This window comes from Mus caroli, unplaced genomic scaffold (genome assembly GCF_978045245.1).
Source record: "Mus caroli unplaced genomic scaffold, Mus_caroli_1 scaffold_15, whole genome shotgun sequence".
Classification (NCBI taxonomy): domain Eukaryota; kingdom Metazoa; phylum Chordata; class Mammalia; order Rodentia; family Muridae; genus Mus; species Mus caroli.
The window spans coordinates 9,848,073-9,875,355 of NW_028227270.1; the positions used below are offsets into that span (position 1 = coordinate 9,848,073).

At 44.4% G+C, this 27,283-nt stretch overlaps 1 long non-coding RNA gene across 2 annotated transcripts; it reads right to left on the reverse strand.

Annotated features, from left to right (window-relative positions):
- Window positions 1–1,527: 1,527 nt before the first annotated feature.
- On the reverse strand, window positions 1,528–26,894 carry LOC147000856 (uncharacterized). Of its 2 annotated transcripts, XR_015045493.1 has the most exons (4): window positions 26,839–26,894; window positions 22,291–22,370; window positions 12,166–12,225; window positions 1,528–1,790 (listed from the first exon to the last, which is right to left on the reverse strand). It is a non-coding gene; the product is annotated as an uncharacterized LOC147000856 (long non-coding RNA). The 2 variants fall into 2 exon arrangements; XR_015045492.1 differs by lacking the exons at window positions 22,291–22,370; window positions 26,839–26,894 and adding an exon at window positions 12,740–12,864.
- Window positions 26,895–27,283: the final 389 nt, after the last annotated feature.

The window sequence follows — 27,283 nt, forward strand, 5'->3', positions numbered from 1 at the left end:
TTGTGGGGTTCTCTTGGGATTGGGATTATTTTTTTTTTCCTTTTATGGGTTGTGATCATAAACAAATGATGGTTCTGTTAAAATCTTCTTTGTGATACACACAGAACAGCTTACTGTTCTGTAAACTTAAAATGTGGTGGTGTACATCTGTAATATCAGTACTTGGAAGGAAGAGGCAGAAGGATTACGAATTCAAGGGTAACTTCAGCTATATAGTTAAGTTGGAAGCCAGCCTGGGTTATATAAGATCCTCTCTCTCTCTCTCTCTCTCTCTCTCTCTCTCTCTCTCTCTCTCTCTCTCTCTCACACACACACACACACACACACACACACGCTTACTTACGTGCTGTCCTCGAGCTTTACAGAGAAGTGGCTGTGTGTTGTGTTGCAGAAACATTCTAAAAACAGTACCAGCCCTCACTCAGCTATGCCGGCTACTATACATAACCTGCTTCAACCCCTGACTGGGTCTTGAGAGTGAGTAAGTGCATCATTGCCTTGATTTTCCTTTGCTTCTCTATTTAAAGATGATTATGAGCCGGGCAGTGGTGGCACACGCCTTTAATTCCAGCACTTGGAGGGCAGAGGCAAGCGGATTTCTGAGTTCGAGGACAGCCAGGGGCTACACAGAGAAACCCTGTCTCGAAACAAACAAACAAACAAACAAACAAACAATTATTTACATGACTTGTATACATGCATGCAATCCATCAAACACTATAAAAGAGTTCCTAGATTTGTTTTGGGGGCATTTGTTTGTTTGGTTTGGTTTTTTGAGGCAGAGTCTCAGGTAGCCCAGGCTGTTCCTGATGTATGTATTGAGAATGACCCAGAATTTCTGACTCTAGCCTGTACCTTCCAGCTGTTGGAATTGCAAGCATGAGCTACCATGCCAGCATTTTTATTAATGTGGTGCTGGGGTTCAAATCTAGGGCCTCAAAAGTGCTAGCTAGGCAAGCGTCTACCAGATAAGCTGTGCCCCCTGCCTAGGTTTTCTTTCCTTCTCTCTTCTCTTCTCTTCTCTTCTCTTCTCTTCTCTTCTCTTCTCTTCTCTCTTCTCTCTTCTCTCTTCTCTCTTCTCTCTTCTCTCTTCTCTCTTCTCTTCTTCTTTCCTCTCTTTTCCCTCCTCCTCCTCTTTATTTTTCTTTTTTGAGATAAGGTTTCTCTGTATAACCCTGGCTGACCTGGATCTCACTCTGTAGACCAGGCTGGCCTCAAACTCATAGAGATCCACCTGTCTCTGCCTCCCAAGTGCTGGGAATGAAGGCATGAGCCACCACTACCTGACCAGTTTTTTCTTTCATAAATTCTCCAGTCTTCAGTTAACGATATGTCTGCTGTTTCTTTGTAATAACTAAGTCAATGTTTTTTATCCTAGAAAAAGAAACCAGCACAAACCTCTATGTCTAAGTTTTCAGGCAACAGCACCAACAGTAACAGATCGGTTTGAGTCACTAAAGGCTTTTCTGCATGGATTCCGGATTCCATACAAACTTTTGTATCTATTACTAAGCCTTTGTCTCTCCTCTCAAATCTTAGCCATGTTTTAATGTCGGGACTGTGTCTAGGCAGGCCATGTCTCCTTTGTTCTCCAGCTTCCTCTTGGGATCTTTGATGGTTTCCGGTTGGCTAACGGATCCCACGAGGATCGCTGGAGCGCTCCCATCCTGCAGCTGCAGCTCCTGGCCTGCAGTGTGTGAACCAGCAGAACAGTTTTCCCTTCGCGGACCCAGATTGTCCAAGTTCTGGGTTTCAGCACAGCCATCCGTGTGTCCCGCTTCTTCCCAGATCTGCAAAGCAGAACATCTCAGAAATACCCCATTGTCTCTATTCAAATCACAGATTTCTCTTCTCTGAAAGTGACCAACACAGATATATGCATATGTTGGACTTTTTTCTTCTCCTCGTGTATACATGCATGCATTTACAACAAATGCTGTAACATCACTCACGCCCATCGATCTGCATGGATATCTTTTCAGAAATATATATATATACATATATATATGTATATGTATATGTATATGTATATGTATATGTATATGTATATAATATTTTTTATTTTTCTACCATAGCTGGGGACTGGAACTCTATGTAGACCAGGCTGGCCTTGAACTCACAAAGATTCATCTGCCTTGCCTCTTAAGTGCTGGAATTACAGTTATATACAAGCCTTTAATATCCAGAAACAAAGGCAAGTAGATCCTTGAGTTCAAAGCCAGTCTGGAACAGAACAAGTTCTAGGTGAAGAAAAGTTTAAGTCCAGGTGTGGTGGTACATGCCTTTAATCCCAGCACTCAGGAGACGGAACCATGCAGATCTCTGAGTTCAACGTCAATCTACAGAGCAAGTTCCAGGACAGCCAAGCTTAGGCGGTAAAGGAGTTGGAAAACAGAAAGATGGTGATAATGAAATAGGACAAGGGGGACGGTGTTCCAGCCCCCAGCAAGTAGCATAAGTCGGCAGCTTCACCATGTGGCTCTGGCTTTTGAGTCAAGAACAGAAGGAACTACCAGAACATTTGATGCTGGTTAACTGGAGCTAGGAAATTAGCACTGATTAAAAAGAGACCAGCACCACTGAGGTGCAATCTTCTGGGAAGTGTTTTCTGGGAGCACAAAGAAACTGTGTTCCAGAGATCGCCAAGGTTGTACCTCATGCTGCAGCTGCACTTGGTAATGTGTAAGAGTAACCCAGGTGGTACTGGTTTTGAATGCATGAAGGGGTCATGAAGAGCAGCTGAGGCTCAGCACTGTGAGACACCATGGAAGGCTATTGGTGAAGGTATAGCCTCAGTTGCAGTTGATGGCCCAGGAATGAAGGGATCATGCAAAGAAGCTAAGGCTTGGCACCATGAAGAAAGCCTATGAGAGGTTAGTGGTGAAGCCTAGTTGCATCAAAAGACCCTTGTATATTGGCGATGCCAGTATCGTGGAATGATCACTAAGAACAGCAGCCAGCAGCGGAGTGAAGCCAACCAGAGCCTAGAGTGCTACAGAGGGCAGAGCTGGAGAAGTGATCCAAGCCCTTTGGAGGAGCCTAGAAGATTATGTGTAGATCCCGGACACTTGAACAAAAAGCTGTGAAGTTGAAGTTGACTTGGAGACCCCAAGATGTTAGGGATGCCAGAGCCACCGGATATCTGCCAAGGAAAGATACTAACAGGGAGTGGAACCAGCCCAGGAGAAAGTAGTTTGTTGCAGTCAACAAAGATGAAAAAGGAGTTGGAGATCTGAATATCACTTTGACATCAGACATGGAATTGCAGAGTTTGGAGTTTTCCCAGCAGAGTTTGGAGTTTCCTGTCTTGCTTTGGGGGGATTACAGTTAAATAACTGGATGAATCTCAGAAGAGACTTTGGACTTTAAAAAAAAAAAATTGAGGCTGCTGGTCTATGGGGACTTTGGAAGTTGGACTAAATGTATTCTTTTATTATGTTATGGCTAGGTATGGCCCCCATAGACTCCTGTGTTTGAACAAGCCTATTGGGGCCAAGGAGTGGGATGTGATGGTTTCTATATGCTTGGCCCAGGGAGTGGCACTAATAGGAGGTATGGCCCTGTTAGAGAGGGTGTGGCCTTGTTGGAATAGGTATGTCACTGTGGGCATGGGCTTTGAGACCCTCATCATGGTTCCACTCCCTGTTAGTAGATTTCCTTGGCAGATATCCCATGGATCCCATGGCTCTGGCATCCCTAACATCTTGGGGTCTCCAAGTCAACTTCAACTTCACAGCTTTTTGTTCAAGTGTCCGGGATCTACACATAATCTTTTAGTTTCTCCTGTCTGCTTCCAGATGAAGCTGTAGAACTCTCAGCTACTCCTGCCCCATGGCTGCCTGGAAGCTGCCATGCTCCCACCTTGATGATAATGGACTGAACCTATGAACTTGTAAGCCAGACCCAATTAAATATTGTTTTTATAAGAGTTGCCTTGGCACTTGGGAGGCAGAGGCAGGCAGATTTCTGAGTTTGAGGCCAACCTGGTCTACAGAGTGAGTTCTAGGACAGCCAGGGCTACACAGAGAAACCCTGTCTCAAAAAGCCAAAAAAAGAAAGAAAAAGAAAAAGAAAAAAAGAGTTGCCTTGGCCATGGTGTCTGTTCACAGCAGTAAAGCCCTAAGAAACCCCAAGTAAAAATAATCTTAAAACTTAATATAATACTAATATATGCTTTACTTTCCTTTAATGATATCCTAAATTTGTATGAGAGAATAAGTCGGATATAAAGGAAAACATAGGAAGCCTGGGACAGCTTTGACTCCTTGTGGCCACAGCTACTTGGGAGACTGAGGCAGGAGGATTACTTGCATCCCTGAGATTGATATCAACTTAGGCAACATAGGAAGAACTTATGTAAAATAAATGAAGATAAAAGAATGAGAGAGGGAGAGAGAGAAGAAGAGGGAGGGAGGGAGGGAGGGGGAAAGAGAAGAAGAGAGAGAGGGAGAAGGAGAGGGAGAGAGGAGAGAGAGTGTTTGGGGGGGCTACTCAACCACATACTATAGAGCAAAACAACATGTGGTAAATGCATCATTTAATTTGATGAGAAAAGGCTGTTGTATAGTATTGATTCAACTACAGAAAAATGAAATTGAGTCCTATATTTTATATATCTATAAACCATTCTTTTTATTTAATTAGATTTATTCATTGTATTTTATGTGAGGGTGTTTTGTTCTGTGAAAGTCTGGACACCACATGTGGGTTTGGTTCCTGTATAGGTCAGAATGGGATTGGAAGGAGCTGGGATTACAGATGGCTGGGAGACCTGGGTCCTCTACAAGAATGAGTGCTTTTAACCACTGAGCAATCTTTCTAGCCTCTGAGTCTTATACCTTATAATGTTAAAAATAAATTTGAATTAGGTCAAAGACATGGTTCCAAACAATAAAGTAACAAACAGTTCACTGGGTTGAAGGATAAAATATAGCTGTCTACATGACCTTGGCCAAGACCGAAGGCCAAGAAAGGTCTCATCATGTAACTCCGGCTGACCTCAAACTTGTTCTGCCTTTGCCTCCCAGTCCTTGGCTTACAGGAGTGTGTGACCATGCCTAGCCAAAGCAAAAATGGTTTGTTTCTTTGTTCACTTTGTGACAGAATCTCACTAGCGACGGTTAGTCTTAAAGTTGAGTTCAGATCCCCCTCAGCCATATAAAAAGCTAGACATAGGCAAGCATGCCTTGCACACAAGGCCAACCTGCTCTACAGGGTGAATTCCGGGACAGCCAGAGCTACAGAGAAACCTTTTCTTGTGGGGGGAGGAGGGACGGGGGAATCACCTGACACCTGAAGTCGACCTCAGGCCTCCATAGGTCCATGCACAAGCAGGTGCACTTACCACCACAACCAATATAAAAATCCAAGAAGTTGCCGGGCTTGGTGGCACACACCTTTAGTCCCAGCACTTGGGAGGCTGAGGCAGGCAGATTTCTGAGTTCAAGGCCAGCCTGGTCTACAAAGTGAGTTCCAGGACAGCCAGGGCTATACAGAGAAACCCTATCTTGAAAAACCAAAAAAAAAAAAAAAAGTCCAGAATAAAAAAAAAGAAAAAAAAATCCAAGAAGTTATCTAAGTATACCTAAAGTATTATTAGGCTTCAGTTAAATAGGAAAAAGACCTTGTATATAATACCTAATATACTATTGAGCTTCAGCTAAATAGAAAAAAGACCTTGTTATATGTGTCAGCATATTCTATTAATCTAACACTAACCACATGGAAAGAAATGTAAACGGAAGGACATCAGAGAAGAAACTGGAGGCAGGAACCTGGAAGCCAATTCGGAGGCAAAAGCCATAGGGGTTGCTGCTTATCGGCTTTCTCATAGGGTGGTACTTCCTATAGAGGGCTGGGTCCTTCCACATCAATCATTAATGAAGAAAATGTTCTCACAGTCATACCCACACTCCAGTCTCACGGAGACAATTTCTCGTTTGAGGTTCCCTCTCTTCAGATGTGTCAGGGTGACAGAAACTAACCAGCACAGTGAGAGAGGGAGGGACTTGCTCACAGTCTCAGGGTAGAAGCCATCTGAGAGAGGAAGGTGTGGTAGGGAGCTGGGTGGCTGGGCTCAACTGCTTTGTCTTTCATTTATGTAGGTTTTTTTTTTTTTTTTTTTTTTTTTAAATCTGGCACAAGTGTGAAAGCCAGAGATCATCCAATCTCTTCCACCATGTGGGTTCTGGCAATAAAAATCTGGTCTTTAGGCTGAACCTAAACTTAGCTGGGTGGGATCATGCCTCAAGGTCCCCACTCCCTTAATTCAATTTAATACCCTTGAACTCAGGATTCAACGCCACTACACTTCTTAGTGCCACTTTAACACTTGAAATACATATTTTTATATTTTTCCTTTTTAAACTTGCTATGCTTGTTTAAAATGCTCTTCGTGAGACTTCACCAGAGAACAAAGTCTCTGTTGGGCTTTTTTGAGCCTTCCTTTGTCAATGCAATTAATACAAATCTCTTTACCTTAGCCTCAGCTAGACTCTTCAGACAAGGACAAAAAGACCAGCCACATTCTTCACCAAAAGACCACAAGAACAGTCTCTTGGTTGCATATTAAAATTCTTTTCCTCTGAAACCTCTAGAGCCAGGATTCCATAGTTCACACTACCCCGCTAGCAACCAAGTCTTCATATTCCTACTAGGATGGTCCATTAAGACCCACTTAAAATATTCTACTGCTTTCAAAATCCACGTTCTTCTACACAAAAGCATGGGCAGGCCTATCACAGCAATACCCCACTCCTGGTCCCAACTTCTGTCTTAGGGTTCTACTGCTGTGAAGAGACATCATGACCAAGGCAGTTTTTATAGGGACAACACTTAATTGAGGCTGGCTTACAGGTTCAGTCCATTATCATCAAGGTGGGGGCAGGGCAGCTTCTGGGCAGGCTTGGTGCAGGCAAAGCTGAGAGTTCTACATCTTCATCTGAAGGCAGACAGAAGAATACTGACTTCCAGGCAGCTAGGAGGAGTCTTAAAGCCACACCCACAGTGACACAACTACTCCAACAGTGAATCCACTCTGAGCTCTCAGCAGGTTGTGTGAGCTCTCTACCCACCTAAAAGCTCTGGATTAATGAAAGACACACACACACACACACACACCCTTTATATTTTGATATGCCTTAAGTAGCTCAATGGTTGGACCCTTCCAAACCTCTCCATGGCTAGCACACACTCCCCTCTGGTATTCTTAAATTAATCCTTGCTAAATCTATGTTGTTATCTCTGCTATCCCAGAGCCAATGGGGGAATGGCCCCTAGGGCCACTTCCCCAGATTTATACATGTCAGGGGGCCTTTAAATCTGATCTTTCTGCTTCCCCATCATGATAATTCTGGTCCTTCTCTCCTCTGCATTTCTTGCCTAGGAATTCTAAAAGTCCCACCTCTTTCACTCTGTCCAGCCATTGATCATTGACTCTTTATTGATCAATCAAAAAACAATTGGGGACGGAGACCTCAGCATCTGGACATGTAGATTCTCATGTGATTTTGGAAGCCGAATTAAGCATTAGAACCAATCCCCAATGCATCTCTGTGTACCATATTCAGGTCTCTTACCACATGTGTGTCTGTGTATATTGTTCTATATTCTCAAATAGTTTAAGCCAGAAAATAGAAGCATGCCATTTGAAGATTCAAGATAACTCAGTTTTCATATTGCCTAATCTGAACCTGTTGCTTATTCATATTTTTAAAACAATTTTATTGTGAAAATTTTCAGACATATACAAAGTGTGGACCAGCATAGTGGACCTTCTACCTAGCATCCATATTCTATCTACATTCTTATCTTGTCAGGCTTTGCACTTCCACTTAGAAGCAAATCCCAGGTTTGATACTGTGTAAGCATTGGACAGCATACACACATGTGTCAGAGCATCACGTGATACCCCAACCTGATACACACTTTATACAGCAATTTAAACAGAAATTAAAAATGTTTAAAATATGTAAATCAGATTGTTTTGACTTTGCTAGCTCAGCTCACACAATCACATCCGGCCATATCCTCTTTTTTCCTGCTGGGTGCTTGGATGAGACTAGAAGCTCTTTAAAGGATTGTGGGTAAGGAGCCTGCCTGCCAATGCTGACCTTTGACATTTTATTCTCCACAAATGCCCACATTTAAAGCCACTAATGAGCTTCAACCATTTGAGCTCACCCCCTGTTTCTCACTTTTATTCATCCTTCTTCCCTTCCCAGCAAGGTTACCATCGGCACACAGCCTTTCTTCATCAACAGGACAGCCAGGGATCTGTTAAAGGTACTCATTAGACATTGTCACTTTGATCCAACCCCTGTCAGAGGGCATCTCCATGACGGGACATGGAGAAATCTACAGGGCAGTTCATATCCCCAAATATGGGTATATTGGTTTTCTAGGTTACCATGACAACCTACCATAAACTTGGGGCTTAAAACAGCAGAAATGTATACTTATAAGAATTCTGAATACAAGAAATAAAAGCTTCTGTCTTCACCATTTCCAAGGTTCTTGTGGTTCTAAAGAATTCTTTTCCTTTTTGGGGGAGGGGGGATCTTTGGCTTGGAGCACCCACTCTTCCTTTTTCTTAAGTCTGGGTTGTCCCTCTTTTATTCTCTCTTCTCTTCTTCCTTCCTCTCTCTCTCTCTCTCTCTCTCTCTCTCTCTCTCTCTCTCTCTCTGTTCTTTTGTTTAGTCTTTTGTTTGTTTGTTTTTCGAGACAGGGTTTCTCTGTGCAGCCCTGACTCTCACTCTGTAGACCAGGCTGGCCTTGAACACAGAGATCTGCCTGCCTCTGCCTCCAAAGTGCTAGGATTAAAGGCATGCACCACAGTGGCCCCATTTCTCTCCTCTCTTTTACTCTTCTTTCTCTCTCATTAAAAAATAAACTATTTTACTGTAAATTAGCTCTATGTATCTGTGTATGTGAATGTAGGGTGCCCGCGGAGGCCGTGGATTGCACCCCCATGAAACTGAAGTTACAGACGGCTGAGAGCTGCCTCACATTGGTACTGGGAGTCAAACTCCGTTATCCTGACAGATCATACCCTCTGTGGTGGCTTGAATAGGATTGGCCCCCATAGATTCATTCATTTGAATATGCTTGGCCCAGGAAGTGGCACAGTTAGGAGGTGTGGCCCTGTTGGAGGAAGTGTGTCACTGTGTGGGTGGGCTTTGAGACCCTCCTCCTAGCTGCCTGGAGACAGTTGTCTGGTTGCCTTTGGGACAAGGTCTAGAACTCTTCAGCTCCTCCAGTGCCATGCCTGCCTGGATGCTGCCATGCTTCTCGCAAATGATGATAATGGGCTGAACCTCAGAACCTGTAAGCCAGCCCTAATTAAATGTTGTCCTGTATAAAAGCTGTCTTAAGACCAATGTCCCTGGATTTAGAGCTTACTCGGCTTAGTGTGGTTTCACTTGAGATTCCTAATTATATCTTTAAGAACTCTATACCCCCCAAAAAAGTCATATGCTGATGTCAAGAGTAGACATAAGTTATGGCGGTGAGGGGGCAACTATTCATGACAATGATCATTAGACTTTTTCTGGGATGAGAGCAATTCACTTTTGTAGTGACATTGTTTCTTACTCTTCACATCTCATCCAAGCATTTGAGTTATTAACAATTATGATTATATTATACATAGTATATAATATTTAATGGGCTATACTACATTTATTACATATATTATAACATATGTAAGTATTATATACATAATAATACATATATACACATATATGTATATAACACATATATACATACATATAATACATACTGTGATGGTTTGTGGCCTTGTTGGAGTAGGTGTGCCATTGTTGGTGTGGGCTTTAAGGCTGCCATCCGAGCTGCCTGGAAGCCAGTATTCTGCTAGCAGCCTTCAGATGAAGATGTAGAACTATCAGCTCTTCCTGCACCATGCCTGCCTGGATGCTGCCATGTTCCTGCCTTGATGATAATGGACTGAACCTCTGAACCTATAAGCCAGCCCCAATTAAATGTTGTCCATATAAGAGTTGCCTTGGTCATGGTGTCTGTTCACAGCAGTAAAATCCTAACTAAGACACATATATACATGCAATAATACACATATAATATACATATATAATAATTCATCATATTTTATACATATAATATGTAACAATTATTAGCAACTAGCAATTATTTTATATATATATATATATATATATATATATATATATATATATAACAACTATGAACAATTCTGCTATTGTAAAAGGCTGTTCCTTGCATCTGCACCTTTGTTTTTTCTGGCCTACTCTCCTACTCTGTTTGAAATGCTCTTGCTGTCTCTTTTTGACAACTTGTCACTGTTTTAAATTCATCTGCCCAGGAGGCTTTCTCATATATTGTCATATCTTATCTCTCCATCTCACACATTATACCCTAGATTTACCTCAACCACAACATCCGTGATAAGTTCTTTATTCAGGTGTGTCCTTTGCAGAGAATAGTAACTATGTCTAAAGAAACTGAAGGAAGTACTCCATGAATATTGAACACTATATTAGACAGTATTAAATTATCTCATTTAGTTTCTGTGTTACGTGTTTTGAAAACTCACTTTGATCTATCCGTAGCTCTATTCATTTTGATTATCCTTAGATCACATAATGTAAAATTCTCGATTACAACCATAAATTTCAATGATGAAATTACCATTTGAATGGGTTTGAATTTCATTGTAATAATGACTTTCAAGCAAATGATACAGAGCTTTTTTTCCCTAAAGAAAGAAAAACTTCTATTGAAATCAGAAGACGTATATCCCTAACACATAAAAGAACTAGAAATAGGAACTTAAAGAGAAGAGGAAGGCTAAAGAGTATTGATTGTGTTTTGATAACTCGCCATTCCCACAGTGTGTAAACCACACACGTACCTAAAATAAAATGAGGGCAGAAAATGTTTACTAGAAAGCTGGGCCTGGTGACACAGGCCTATAAATCAGAGCAACTTGAAGGCTAAGGCAGGAAGATCAAAAGTTCAAGGCTGGCCTGAACTACAGCACACGCTCAAAGCCATTCTGGGCAACTTATCAAGATATTATTCAGAATTACAAAAGATTTAGAATGGGGAGACTCAGAAGAGTCAGCTGAGGACACGTAAGCTTGAGGACCTGATCCTCCCCTCTACATGCATATAAAAACAAAAACAGAAGCAATAAAAATTCGGCATGGCGGTGGGCTTGAGAGCACGCACTGTTCTTGCAAAGAACCAGAGTGGGGTTCCTAATACGAGCCTTGAACAACTGTCTTAGTCAGGGTTTCTATTCCTGCACAGACATCAGACCAAGAAACAAGTGGGGAGGAAAGGGTTTATTCAGCTTACACTTCCATACTGCTGTTCATCACCAAGGAAGTCAGGACTGGAACTCAAGCAGGTCAGAAAGCAGGAGCTGATGCAGAGGCCATGGAGGGATGTTCTTTACTGGCTTGCCTCCCCTGGCTTGTTAAGCCTGCTCTCTTATAGAACCCAAGACTACCAGCCCAGAGATGGTCTCACCCACAAGGTGCCTTTCCCACTTGATCACTAATTGAGAAAATGCCTTACAGCTGGATCTCATGGAGGCATTTCCTCAACTGAAGCTCCTTTCTCTGTGATAACTCCAGCTGTGTCAAGTTGACACAAAACTAGCCAGTACACCATCCCACAATCATCTGTAACTCCAGCCCCAGATCTGATGCCCTCTTCTGAACTCTTTGGATACCTTCACACACACACACACACACACACAAAATAAAATCATCTTAGTTTTTAAAAAGTCTGAGCAGAGTGACAGGCATCTGTCATCCCATGGCCAGGAAGGCAAAGGACCTCCAGGCTTAAGGTTTAAGGAGAAACCATTTCTTAAAAAAAATTAAGGTGCCGGGCGTGGTGGCTCACGCCTTTAATCCCAGCACTCGGGAGGCAGAGGCAGGCGGATTTCTGAGTTCGAGGCCAGCCTGGTCTACAAAGTGAGTTCCAGGACAGCCAGGGCTACACAGAGAGACCCTGTCTCGAAAAACCAAAAAAAAAAAAAAAAATTAAGGTGCAGGGTGGTTGAGGAAGACACCTTATATTTACCTCTTGCCCTGCAATCACAGAATCATACACACACGGGAACACATACCTGGGTGTAAGCAATGAAATGGTTACATTTACCTGAGTGGTTAATTTGGTAACGTGTGCAAAGCTCTGGGTTCAATCCACAGTTCCACAGTACTGAAGGGGAAAGAAAAGAGAAAAATAATTTTTTTTTTCAAGACAGGGTTTCTCTGTATAGCCCTGGCTGTCCTGGAACTCACTTTGTAGACCAGGCTGGCCTCGAACTCAGAAATCTGCCTGCCTCTGCCTCCCATGTGCTGGAATTAAAGGCGTGCGCCACCACCGCCCGGCGAAAAATACTTTTTTTTTAGTCAATCATTTGTTAAAAGCCTTCGGAATTCCCAATGGTTTCTTTTTCAGTTGACATACATGACCAAGGATAGCAGCCACCTATAGCTGGCCATCTGGGTGGACTTGGGCGAGAACGTCAGTGTGTTGATAGTGATCTTATATAAAAATGAACCATGTTCTGGTACAGGCCTGAAGTACATCCCAAGGAAGGCTAAGGCAGGAGGATTGTGAGTTGAAGACCATCTTAGCATCTGTCTTAGTGAGGGTTTTATTACTGTGGAAACACACCATGACCAAGGCAACTCGTATAAACGTAAACATTTAACTGGGGTTGGCTTACAGTTTCAGAAGTACAGTCCATTATCATCATGACGGGGAGCATGGCAGTGTGCAGGCAGACATGTGCTGGAAATACCGAGAGTTCTACTACATCCCGATACCAAAGCAGCCAAAAGCAGGAGTGCTTTCTGCACTGGACAGAGACTGAGCATACCAGCCTGAAAGCCCCGCCTCCACAGTGACATACTTCCTTCAACAAGCCACACCCACCACAAGAAGGCCACACCCCCTAGTCGTGCCATTCCCTGGGCCAACAACCACAACATCTTAGGCTACTTGGTGATTTTGAGACTACACAGGGAAACTCTAAACTAAAAACAAAACAAAACAGAACAAAACAAAACAAAAAATGCCAAGCAGTAGCTTTGTGGAAGAGGTACCACATGCAAGATCTTGGATCCCACAGGCTGCTGGTGAGAACCTCTTTGCTGCATCAGAACCTGAGAAAGAGAGTGGTCATGACGGAATGGCTAGACATGAAGCCAGATGAATTCAAGGCCAGGCCTGATCTTTTTTTTTTTTTTTTTTTTTTTTTTTTTTGGTTTTTTTCAAGATAGGGTTTCTCTGGCTGTCCTGGAACTCACTTTGTAGACCAGGCTGGCCTCGAACTCAGAAATCCACCTGCCTCTGCCTCCTGAGTGCTGGGATTAAAGGCAGGCACCACCATGCCCGGCCTGATCTTTTTATAAAAGCTCACTCTTTAATTACCTTGCAATAGGTCCTACATTTTTTTCGTTGTTGGTCTTCTGAGAGAGTTTCTTCGCTGAGCTTAGCAGCCTCAAACTTTGTATGTCGCTAAGTATAGCTTTGGATTCACGGTCCTCCTGCCTCAGTCCCCAAGTACCGGTATTAGAGGCTTGTGCCACCACATCCAGCCGGAAACAGTTGTGTGAAATGCGAATCCTTAAACCTCTGGAAGGAGGCTGGCCACGTGGCTTAGTGGATAAAGGCACTTGCCATGCAGGCCTAAGGACCTGAGTCCCATCCCCAGTCCCAGGTAGGTAGGAAGAGGAGACCTACCTTCACAAACTCCATGTGCACAAATACCTCTCCCCAGCCAACCCCCTCTCTCATAATAATTATACAATTAAATGTTTTTTTTTTTTAATTACTGGCAAGGTCATTATGCAGGCAGACAATCTCCAGTTAACCGGCTGATGGCAAGTGTGATAAACCTGGACAATTAGGTAGAGCAAAGACTGTTGGCAAATCAAGCCTAGCACCAACAGACACCCAAATCCATGGTGCAGTGGTGTCCCCAGGAGAGAAACATTGAGCTAGAATTTGGGCTCAGGACAACAATATGAACTAACCGGTACCCCCAGAGCTCCCAGGGACTAAACCACCAACCAAAGAGTACACATGGTGGGACTCATGGCTCTAGCTGCATATGTAACAGAGGATGGCCTAGTTGGTCATCAATGGGAGGAGAGGCCCTTGGGCCTGTGAAGACTCTATGCCCCAGTGTAGGGGACTGCCAGGGCCAGGAAGTGGGAGTGGGTGGGTTGGGTAGCAGGGGGAGGTGGGAGGGAATAGGGGATTTTCGGAGGGGAAACCAGGAAAGGGGGTAATATTTGAAATGTAAATAAAGGAAATATCTTGAAGAAGAAGAAGAAAGAAGAAGAAGAAGAAGAAGAAGAAGAAGAAGAAGAAGAAGAAGAAGAAGAAGAAGAAGAAGAAGAAGAAGAAGAAGAAGAAGATAAACCCAACAGGAAACAAAACCCAAATTCATTCCTCTTCTCTCGCCCTGTCTTTTTCTTTTTGAGGCAGCAGTCAGCTCTGCAGCTGTTACAAGTTAAGGAGACAAAGGCTCTGTGGTCATGGAGCAGAAGAGCTGATGCTCTAAGTGAGAGTTTGTTCTTCTCTGTGGGAGGTGGGAGCCTGACGTCGGCTGCTGCCACTGTATTCCATCAGTGAGTGACACCACCGCCTTGCTGTTAGAGGGAAACAACGCCTTAATGTTCGTTTGGGGCATGAAAGTTGCAAGTCAACTAAAATGAACTGCTAGTGTAATTTTTATTTTATATAGTCTTATTTTTGAGGAACGGGGTTTTACCGTATTATCCGGGATGGCCTTGACCTCCAGCTTCAGCTTCCAAAGTAGCTGTGACTGCTTGTTCATGGGGCACCACCACGTGTGTGTGTGTGTGTGTGTGTGTGTGTGTGTGTGTGTGTGTGTGCACGTGCGCACATGTATGCAAGTATATACTGCTACTCTAGGATGCCAGAAGAGGGCATTGGATCCTGTAGAGCTGGAGATACAGGGAGTTGTAAGTGCCCAAAATGGGTTCTGGAACCAACTTGAGTCTCTGCAAGAGCAGCCAGTGATTTGTAACCACTGAGCCATCTCTCTAGTACTGCTCTCTTTGTTGTGGTTGTTTGTTGTTTTGTTTTGTTTTGAAGATAAGATCTCATGTAACACAGCTTCTCTCAGAGTCTCTCTATGAAGATGACTCCTGATCCTCCTGCCTCCACCTCTCCAGTGTTGGGATTATGGGCATGAGCCACCATGCTCAACCACACTGAATTCTTTTAATTCTCATTTTGTACCCAGATGTGGTAGCTCATGCCTATATGCTCAGCACTCAGGCGGCTGGAGCAGGATTATTTTTGTCTTTTATTATCACTATTTATTTTTCCTTGTGTTACATAACCTCTTACCTAAATAATGTTGATGTATCAATGCGGACTATAATACATCCATTGATCCCAAATATTTTATGATGATGCCTAAAAGCTTAAATCGTTCACCGCTGCAGTCCTGCAATACCTGTCTGCTCTCTACCTTCTGAGTGCCTGAGCCGGCCTTGTGTTTATCTCAAGGAACGGAAAATTTCTTTTATCTCTGTCCTCTCTTGCCAGCCGATCTTCCTAAGTCTTATCTACATTCATTCGATATACTTTCTGTTTTCTTCCCAAGCTACAATTTGACTTGGGCCCTCATTAGCTGCTAAAATGACCTGGTTTTTGTGGCAAAAAGTCAGCTGACCTGAGAAGCAAGATAGGTGGAAGGTCTGGGAGGCCTTTGCTCTGAAAGTCACTGGAGAAAATGGTATTGAGGACAAAGTGAGAGACAGGAAGGAGGGAAGTGAGAGGCCATGGTGATGTGTAAGGTGAGGCTTCCCAGGACAAATGTGGGCCATAGGGAACAAGGGGAACAGGTCTCACGAAACAGACTCTGCACCAGGAAATCATCCCGAAGGGGCGTGAGAGGGTCTGCTAGGACTGGTGTTTGGTTGATGGAACCAGAATGTGGCCGGTTTGGCCCCCTGAGGATTTGTTATGGTTGGGGGGCAAGAAGGTATGGATGGGGTCTCCCTAAGTCTCTCTGGCTGCTCTCAAAACTCCTAAGTTCAAAAGCTCCTCACACTGCCTCAAAAGCTTTCCACATCACCTGATCAAGGATTTCAGAAAAACAAAACCAAGTCATCTGTTTGTCTCTCCTAAAGACAAAAAAGATTCTTTATTTCAACAAAAGAACAAAACACAGCACTTGGGGGTGATAAAGACTGCGGCTGGACTTTTCCCAGTCCTCCTTGGTTGGATTGTTTCTGGGTCAGAAGATTTTTTTGTGGAGAGATGGAGAGGAACAAAAGATTTCCCTTGTTGATCACTCTCCCTTATATCAGAACCTCAAATACTGAGCCAAGAATTTTTCATATTGCTTGGCTCAATTCTCACAGCAATTTTACAAGGTAGAGAATGGTTGTATTCTCCACGTTAGAGACAAGGACACCAAAATGCACACGCGGGGCCCGCAAAGGTGGAGCCTTTGCTCCTCTTCCAGAATTGGGTCCCAGAACCCATGTTGGGGTGCACACGACCACTTATAACACACATCTGCAAAACCAGGGGCTCCAGTGCATTCTCCTGTCCTCTGAGAGGGCATCCGTACGCACACAGCAAACACACACTGAAACATATACATAAATCTTTAAACACACGCAAAGAGTTAGTTAGATACTTGCCCAAAGTCACGTACACCACCAGGGACAAAGGTGGAATGTGAATCCCCGGAGGCTAACTCCAACGTTCTCCCTCCTAAGGGCTCAGGCGCCTGAGGGTTGGGGCCTGTTTCTGGGAGTGGGTCTCGGGCAGGACTCGGAGCCAGTCTCAGAATTTAATCTGATGATTCCGTAGATGAGAAGGAAAAGAGCAGACTTTGTGGAATCTGAGGTGGGGCGAGCCTAAGACTGATGCCTGCCATGTTTTGCTTCTGCTTCCGGGACCTGGGTTTCTTGTCTGGACAGGTAGTCTAAACTGGTCTTCCTGCTTTGTGAGGACAAAACAGACAGGGAAGCCATGCAGTCAGGAAGTCTTTGGGGCAGGCAATGCGTTGATGCCTCCGAGCAAGATGGAGGTTCGATCCTTGATGCCAGGCTTTGAGCCGGAGCAGAGCCCACTGCTCCACAGTGACAAGCAGGAGATGTGGAGGTGAGAAGAGGAGACCTGGGGTGGCCAGCAAATGAAGAACCCTTCACCATGTCACAGGACTTGACAGGGCTCCCATTCAAATGCCTGTGTCACCTCCCTTTCAAAGTAATATGTTTTTAATCCTCATTAACGTATTATTATGAGGAAGTTTTATTTTTTTCTTGTGTTCCAGGAGAGACCTCAACTACCCAGCTAAGCAGGGGACTTAGGCTGTGGATGCTCCTGGGGAAGAGAAGCCATGCCTTCAGGGTTTGTTAGGAATCCAGGCTGCATCTGGGCAGTGGTGGCACTCGTCTTTAATCCCAGCACTCCAGAGGCAGAGGTAGGCAGATCTCTGTCTGGGAATTCGAGCGAGGCCACACCCCTACACCATCATCTACAGAGCAAGATCCAGGACAGTTCACAGAAAGGCCCTGCTTCAGAAATAAATAAAAATAAATAAATAAAATAAAAATAAATAAAACAAGAGAAACAAACAGAAGAATCCAGCAGAAGAATCCAGGTGGCTATGGATGGCAGTACCTGCCTGTTATCCCAGCTCCTGGGCAGGAGAAGCGGGAGAATCTGGAGTTCAAGGCCAGCTTCAACTGCTAAATGGGTCTAAAAACCTGATACAACAAAATACAGCACCTGGGCCCAGGTGGTCAGCCATCTAGGCCCTCTAGCTGTTTTTTGATATAACTGTTGAAAATAAGTACCCATTTTAAAATTTTGCATCCATGTTTTTTGGGTTTTTTTTTGTTTGGTTTTTGTTTTTTTTTTTTTGGGGGGGGGGGTGTTTGTTTGTTTCTGTTTGGACCTCAGATTGGCAAAATCTGGAGCAAGCGAGATCCGGAAAGTGGCAGAGACAGACACAGGGTAGCCTCTTCAGATTAGCTTTGCCTTCCCGGCATGCCTTTCAGTCTTCAAGTTGTTTTCAGATTTGATTTTTTTTTTTTTTTCTTTTCCCCTAGCAGGGACCATAGGCTCCCTTCACTACTGTCCCCTGATGCTTAACTCTTTCTCTAGAGTCACTTTCTGACTGGAGCTTTTTAGTTGGTTTTCTCTGTAGTTTTGTTTTTCACATCGGACCACTACAGTGACTCTGCACAGGTTTAAGTCAGAGAAGACAGTCCATCCCGGGTCCAGCCATTCCGTTTGAAAGCAGCATGGAGCAATGAGAACCCTAGTGGCCAGAAAGCGGCTTCTCAACGTCTTCCCTCACCAAAACTCCAAGCAACTAGGGCTCCGTGAAGAAAAGGTTGGCTTCAAAGATGACCAAATTCATCTTAGAAGGACTCAAGACTTTACCTAGAGATGTAATTCAGTGGCAAAGCTTTTGCCTAGGAGTTCCAGGTCCTAGATTTTGATACCTACCTAACCACAAAGACAAGAAGTCTAGCAGCGTGCTGTGGGTGGAGCAGTCCTTTAACCCCAACACTCAGGAAACAGAGGTATGTGGATCTCTATGAGTTTGAGGTCAGCCTGGTCTACAGAGCTAGCACTGAGAAACTCTGTCTTGAGCACCCTTCCTCCCTCCCCCACAAAAAAGGAAAGAAAAAACTTGACTTGAACAAGCTGCCATTGGCCATGGAAGGTCAGCTAGAGAATCCCGCAGCGTGAAGTACTGCAGCGTGAGTAAAGCGCAAGGTGTTCAAAGTCATGCCCTTAAATGAATGCTTTAACTAGCCAGCCACCTTAGACACGTGACCATGAGCTAAGTCCTTAGATTAGAAAACTGGTGAAGAGAGCAAGGAAGAGGCCATTGCTTCCTGCATTTCTTCCATACCACACGCTGAACCTTGAGGTATAGAGCTCTGTTAGCAAATTTTCCTAACTTAAGAATTGCTAAATAGAGGGATGCAGAGGAGGCTCGGTGAGTAGAAAAAACTTGCCATGCAAGCCTGGCGACCAGAAACCACGAACATTTGGAGGGAGAGCATCAGCTTCTCAGATGCCCTCCAGCTTCCATTTGTGCTTCGTGTGGTGTGCAACCACACACACACACACACACACACACACACACACACATCATGCACTATAAACTATAAAGTTTTATGTGTATAAGTCTGTGCATCACCTGGTACCTGTCTCAAGGAGGTCAAAAAGGGCATTAGATCCCCTGAAACCGGAAACACAGATGATTGTGAGCCACCACGTGGGTGCTGGGGACTGAACCTAGGTCCTCTGCAAGAGAGCAAGTATTCCTAACAGATGAGCCATTGCTTAAGTCCCATAAATAAGGTTTTTCAATTTTTTAAAGTGTATGTATATGTACGTGTGCCTTGGTGAATTTATTTGCAGCATGCATGTGCGGGTGCCCACAGAAGCCAGAGGGTATCAGATGCCCTGGAACTGGAGTTACAAATCGTTGTGAGATCCCTGATGAGGGTGGTGGGAGCCAAAGCTCTGCAAGAGCAGGGAGCACTTACATCTGTTGAGTCATTTCTCCAGCTCCACTATAAAGAGACGATAGATAGATAGATAGATAGATAGATAGATAGATAGATAGATAGATGATAGATAGATAGATTTTTAAATTATTATATATAGAATTACAGTATCAAGAATAGGAGCTGGAGAGCTCAGAGGTTGGGAGCACCGGATGTTCAATTCCCAGCACCCATATGGCAGCTCACAACTGGAACTCCAGTTCCAAAGAATCTGGAACCCTCACCCAGGCAACAAGCAGAACACCAGTGCACATAAAAGTAAAGAAATGTTTGAAAATAAAAGAAAATAAAAGAATAGCTTCATTACAGCACCAGGCATAAAAGTGCACGCCTTTAATCCCAGCCCTGAAGAGGCAGAGGCAGAGAGGCAGAGGCAGAGAGGCAGAGGCAGAGAGGCAGAGGCAGAGAAGCAGAGGCAGAGAGAAGCAGAGGCAGAGAGAGGCAGAGGCAGAGAGGCAGAGAGGCACAAGCACAGGCACATATCTTTGTTTCAGGTGATACTTTCCTACTTAGTGAGTCCCAGGCCAGCCACAGCTCATATAGACAGATGAGAGAGAGAGAGAGAGAGAGAGAGAGAGAGAGAGAGAGAGAGAGAGAGAGAGAGAGAGAGAGAGAGAGAGAGATTGAATACAACCTTCACGTATTCTTTCTTAGATCCCTTCTGTGTGTGTGTGTGTGTGTGTGTGTGTGTGTGTGTGTGTGTTCACATGGGTGGAGGCATGCCACAGCACACACCTAGAATCTAGGAATGGGACTCAGGTCTTCACCATCGCATGGCAAGCCCTATTTTACTTATCTCAGTTAGGTTTGGTTTGTTGCTATCTATGTATTAGAATGCTAAATATTGGCTCCCAATATCAGGTTGCCCCTGACAAGGAGATCTTCAGGAACAAGGAAACCCTCATGTACACCGAGTTGGGGGTCTAAGGTGGAGACTATGAGGAAGAGGAAGGGAGGAGGAAGAAACAGCAAGTATTTGGGGTACACCACAGTGGAAATAGCCAGACCACCAGTTAGAAAAGTAGATTAGGGGTTACCCCCCAGTAATTGTCAAAGCCCAATAAAATCACCGTAGTCTGAGTCCCATTCATTTGTAGGTAGACAGGGGTAAGATTAAACTGGGTTAACTACAGAGCTCTAAAAACTTAATTTGCAGTCTAGCTCACATGCAACAAATTTCCTCAGGTTTTGTATGAGAAAGTATTTCTCTTTAACCATTGAAGTTTTTTTTTTTTTTTAATTTATGAGTATGGTGTCTTTATACCACATGTCCACCAGCATCATCAGAGGTCAGAAGGGGCTGGAGATACAGAAGTTTGTGAGCCGCCATGTGGGTGCTGAGAACTGAATCTGGGTTCTCTGCGAGAGCAGCAAGAACTCTTATGCGGTAAGCCATCTCTCCGGCCCCCCCACTTTTCAAAGGCAAGTTTTCAGGGTACATAATGTTAGGTTTTGTATATGTACGTAACATATACAAACCATATCTATGGTTTGGTGTCTGACAGAGATGTAGACATATTCTTAGTCATTTTTCTCTCAAAGAGTTTTACCATCCTTTTCCTTCTGGTGAGCACGCCACGGCGCATTGACCTCTTTGTAGCTTCCCTTTTCATTCATTTCTGCTGTATTGCTCTGTTTTGGGCTTTATATTTTTATTAGCATACATTAATTATATATCATGATGGGCTTCATCATGGCCTTTCCACCTATACATTTTGGTCATATTCACCCGCATTGCTCTCTCGTCCCCTTCCACTCCTGCTGATCCCCCCTCCTCTTTCCAAACAGTACCCGCTTCTACCTTTATTTCTTGTTGGTATTGTTCTGGTGACCCAAATGGGTCACCTTAAGGTTGCTCGGAGTAGCATGGGTAAAGGCTTTTATAGCAGCCTGGCCACTTTACCACTGGAGAAAATGTCACTATTTCCCAGCAAGCATTAACTACCAATCGCTCCTGGGTAAAGAAAGGGACCTGTTGAATCCCTTACCACTCTATGAGAGGACATGGGTGGGCCCATTCTGGTGTAGACCTTGGGAAGGTACCACAGCCCCCATGAGTGTAAGGATAGGATGGGGGCCATCGAGATGGGACAGTACAGAACCATCTGTAGTTAAGGCTACAGGTGGGGCATAGCCCAACCCTGGAGAAACAGAGGGTTAATCAATCAAAAGTTGGAATGAGCCTGATTTGTCTTTACCGTACGATGGCTTTTAAGCCTAAGATGGAGACAGGTTGGTTCTTCGCTACGCTAGAACTCTCAGCATAATGACCGCAATGGCTTTAATGTCCAGTCTGATTCTTCTTTAAAATCCTTGCCGTGTCTCACCTTCATGCAGGGCTAGGAATTCAACCCAGGACTTTGTACCCAGTAGGCAAATGCTTTACCACTGAGCTATACCCAAACTGTCCTGTGGGGTTCTTCTTCTTGTTGTTGTTGCTAACTTTTTTTTTACATTCTTTTATTGATTGATTTGGAGTGTGTGCATGTGCCACTGTGCACGTGTAGAGGTCAAAGGACAACTTGATAGAATCAATTCTTTCCCACTGTTCAAGTCCCAGGGACTAAACTCAGATCATAGGCTCAGGGGCAAGCCCCTTTAACCACAGAGTCATCACACCCATTCTGCCTTGTGGTTTCTTCTTTATGTATGCAAAATAGTGGCTTTCGTTATGATACATTCATACCTGTGATGCTTTGTTAGGCAGGCCTAAAGTATTGGGTAAAAAGGACTTCTTAAATAGATAGGTCTTTTGCAGTGTCAGGACTGAAAAAAAGGGAGAGAAGTCAGATGATTGGCTGTCAGTACAGTCATCCTCACCACCACCACCGCCACCACCACCGCCACCACCACCACCACCACACACCCAAAACAACCTTTTCTATGCTTTTGTCGTGTTGAAGAAAGACTCATATAGCCCACACTGGCTTCAAACTTTGTATAGCCAAAACTGGCTTTGGACTCTGCATGCTCTCACCTCCAGCTCCCCAGTACCAGGATCACAGGATTCACCACCACATCCTGCTTGTCTCTAAGCCTCTCTAAGCTGTGCCATGGGCTGCCTAGCGTGGCATTCTTCAGCGTAGAAGGCTCCGATGGACCGGCCAGAGAGGCACGTTTAGGAAACTGGTCCTACCCTCCCACAGCAGCTTTGATTAAAACCCCAGCAGATTCGGTCCTTCTCACTCAGTGTTTCCTGATGCACACCTTGTTAAGGACAGCATTCTCTGATTATTTAAAAACAGTTCCTTTCCCCTCCTGCAGGGAGCACGAGAGGTTTCTTCTGATACTTAGAGAAATTACAAAGGTGGGAGGAGGTGAGCTAAGTGGAGTAGTTAACTGACACACACACACCTCAATTACACCAAGTCAATCTATTTCAGACTTATTTTTTCCTAACGGATTGCTGACATTGGATCCTGCAGATGAGGTTGGTCTCAGCCAGGTTAAAGCAGCAGCCCAGCTCCAGAAGGGAGAGGGACTGGAGCAAGTGGGGCCGGAGTGAGACGGAAAAAAAATTTTTTTTAAATGAAATTTAAAAACAAGAACAGTTCTTATTCTTAAGCCGTCTTTCCAGCCCTTTCTGACCCCTTCTTACAGAGCCAGAAATTACCGGATTTTACCTTATGAATAGTTTTGTTTTTAGGTCAGCATGGTAACTTCCAAACGCACAGATCATCTATGTAGTCATATAGATAGAGATATCTTCAAGCAAATGGTCCTCAACTTTAAAAATGGGTATCCTGGTGGTGAAAACTGGGGCAGGAGGGTTAAAGGGGTTTATTGTGTCACAAAAATGTGTGTGTCGTTAAAACAGCAAGGACATATGAAATAGGTTCAAAGTCCTTAGTAACTTTAGTTCAAATTAAAGCCTTTGCAAGATAATGCTTTTTGTTTTGTTAAGCCTCAACTGTCCTGGAATGTGTTATGTAGACCAGGTTGGCCTTTTCCACACTAAGTTCCTCCTACCCTTGCCTCTCCCTGAGTGCTGGGATTCAGGTGTGAGCCAACACCTTCAGCAGTACTTCTCATCTGAATTCAGTTTAAGTTAAAATAAAGGAGGAGGGGGGGGGGAGGAAGAGGAAGAAGGAGGAGGAGAAGGAGAAGGAGGAGAAGAAGATGACAACTGACCACAGAGACAACGAGATGGCTCTGCAGATAAATGATCTTGCTGATCTGAGTTCTGAGTTGATTCCCTAGATCACACGATGTTGACGGTGAGAACTAAGGAACTAACTCTTGCAATCTGGCCTTGGACTCTGTACTGGTTCTGTGGCACGTGTGCACTCTGCTCCCCCATCCCTGCCCACTAGGTAAATGTAATAAATTTTTTAAGAGATAAACTCTGATAACAGTGAAACTTAAGGTTCGGGAAGACCACAGCCCATGTCTCTTGCCACAGTGGTAGGGCAGGGTCAGGATTTTATTCCAGGAGGGAGTTTTGGTCCCTGCAATTCTGCCTCTAGGACTGAGCAACTGCTAGATCCTTGGACTTCCATTCACAGCTGCTGCTGACCATTGTTGGGAGTTGGACTGCAGACTGTAAGTTGTCAACAAATTCCCTTACTATATAGAGACTACCCACAAGGCAAACAGGTGAGGAAGAGAGAGTAAATCTTCCTTCTTCCAATGTCCTTATGTAGGTCTCCAGCAGAAGGTATAGCCCAGATTAAAGTGTGTGCCACCCACCTTTCATCCCAGATGACCTTGAACTCAGAGATCTCCCTGTCTTAATCTTCTGGGATTCATAGCCACTATGCCTCGAGATCTCCATGCCATGATCCAGGTCAGAAACTTTTATCTCCCAGCCTCCAGATTAGGATCACACCTGAGCTTTCCAATTCTGGATTGTAGTTCATTCCAGATATAGTCAAGTTGACAACTAGGAATAGCCACTACAATGTGTATGCACATTTGCCTGCCTGTATGTATCCATGAGCCCACCTAAAGTCCCTTCATACCATGTCAGCTAAGTCCTCTGCGTGCCTCTTTAGAAGCTCGCCCCTTTAGTCCCTGTGTTCCCTTGCTAGAATGGAGGCAGAGGCAGATGGATCTCTGTTAATTCAAGAAATCTATGTTCTACATAGAGTTTCAGGACAACCAGGGCTATATGGAGAAACACTATCAAAAATAAGTGAAATAAAGACCAAAGGTAAATATGGTCTTTGATCGTTACACACACTCTCAAAACTTCAACAACAACAAGATTAATTGACAGAATAAGAAGAAAACTTCTGCTATAGCTCAGTGGATAGAGCACCTGCCTACTATGCATGACGCCCTTGGCTCAGTCCCCAGCCTCATTGCTAACTGTGTGCCCTTGGCTCAGTCCCCAGCTTCACTGTCAACTGCGTGAGGTGGTGCAGGCTATAATCCCAGTACTTGGGAGGTGGAGGCAGGAGGATCAAGGAAATCGGTTGTTCAAGATCAGCCTTCACTACCTGTTGTGAGTTGGAAGCTACCCTAAGCTACACAAGGTCCCATCTCGAAACAAGTAAGTAAATGAAAATAAACATAAATTTTAAAAATGAAAAGGTGGGGGGAGACGGAACTAAAAAACGAATAATACAATTGCTGACAATGTTAGCTAAAATGCGATTAATTAGTAGGGCACTGGAAAGCACCCAGAAAAAGAAACAACCCCACGGTAAACAAGGAGTAGGATGGAAAGGAAACACTTTTGTGTGTGTGTGTGTGTGTGTGTGTGTGTGTGTGTGTGTGTGTAAGCACTTGGCAGCGTCAGTGAACCAATAACTGGTGACGGAGAACTCGGTGTCTAACTGTCCATGTCAGTCAACGTACTCAAAAGTCCCTCTCATCCAGTGCCCAACACAGACAGATGCAGAGGGCTTGTGGGGGAGCCAATTAAGATCTAAAGTTATAGTGACAAAGGCTTTGTAGAAAGCCGCTTTCTGGGCTTCAGAAGTAGCTCTGTGCTGAAGAACTTGTTCAGCATGGTCAAGGCCTTTCCCTAGTGGCAGAAAAAAGAACGTATGCAAGAGCCAGAAAGTGTGATGATGTATGCTTGCAATCCCAGTGACTGGAAACTGTCGCATGCACACTTGAGTGTGTGAGACACACACACAGAGAGGGAGATGGAGAGGGAGAGAGGGGGAGGGAAGGGGGAGAGGGAGAAGGAGAGGGGGGGAGGGGGAGGGAGAGACGGATATTACTGGGTAGCCCTGGATGGCCCCTAACTCATTCTGTAGAAGAGGCTGACCTCAGATTTGTGGCAACCCTGCTTCAGGCTCCTGAGTGCTGGGATTACAGGAAAACACAACCCTACCCAGGTTTTGTCTCCCTCTCTTGGCTTGTAAATTCCTTCCTCTAAATTCACTCCTAACCACGAAGCAAGTGGAAAACACCACTTCAAGTTGATCCCACCTGTCCTCTGATCTTTAAAGCCTTAGCTAAACTCTTTTCTCCAGCTTCTCCAAGCTGAGGCTGCTTCCTCCGAGTGCTGGGATTAAAGGGGAGTGCCCTTGCCTTCCAGGTGCTTCTTAAAACTTTTTGATTATTTTTTTTTTCAGACATAGTCTCACTGTATCCCAGATTGGCCTCAAACTTTCTATGCAGGTTGAGCCTGGCCTTGAACCCCTCATCTTCCTAGCTCTACCTCAAGAGTGCTAGGATTACAGGCATATGCCCCCATGTCCGGTTTCACCTAGGACTTTGTGCAAATTTTTACCATAATTTTATTTTTATTCTGTCTGTATTATGGCTAGTTGTCTCCTTGCTTTCCCTGACACTCGGGCTGTAGCAGTTCGCATAAGATGGCCCCCTTGGGCTCATGAATTTGAATGCTTAGTCACCAGGAGTGGCACTATTTGAAAGGATTAGGAGGTGTGACCTTGTTGGAGGAAATGTGACATTGGGGGTGAGCTCCCCAAGCCAGGCATAACAGCTCTCTATGTTCCTGATGCCTGTGCAGCTGGATAGAACTCTCAGCTATCATGTCTGCCATGAATATAATGGACTAAACCTCTAAAACTGTAAGCCAGCCCCAATTACACACTTTCTTTCTGTAAGAGTTGCCTTATAGGTCTCTTCACAGCACTGGAACTGGTGACTAAGATACTGGCTCACATCCATTTCTTATTCTGTGGTTCACAACGCCACGTTTTCTGCTGACAGCGCTCTCAGCCCTTGCCTTATTTCTATTAGTCCTGGAAAGTGTCATCTCTTCCCGTCCTCAAATTCCCGTCCTCAACATGGAGTTTTAATGGTTTCTTACCCCCAAGTCACACAAACAGCTGGGGAGGAGGGGGTGACGCAGCCGGGAGGCCCCCAGAAGGGACCTTTAGCTTTGGCTCACCCAGCCCAGCGGTTCTTTCTGTTCTGGGTTTACTGAACCAGGGTGTCTGTGACGCCGCAGGCTGATCAGAAACACTCATCCACCTCCCTACTCAAGTTCACTGGACAGCTGAATGTAGGGTGGAGTCACAAAAACAAGAGAAAGGATAAAAATGGAAGCGGAGGCTATACTCTGAACAAACTACCATTACCTACTCAAGATCTGATTGGACCTGTCAACTCCCGTCACAGAAGGAGGAGTGGCTCATGGGGCCCCACCCCTCCTGCGGATTTATGGGACCTCAATGGTTGATATGGAAGGAGAAACATTAAAATTCAGTGGTGTAAAAACTGGTAAGGCACCCAGGCTCCTGTAAACAGTCCCA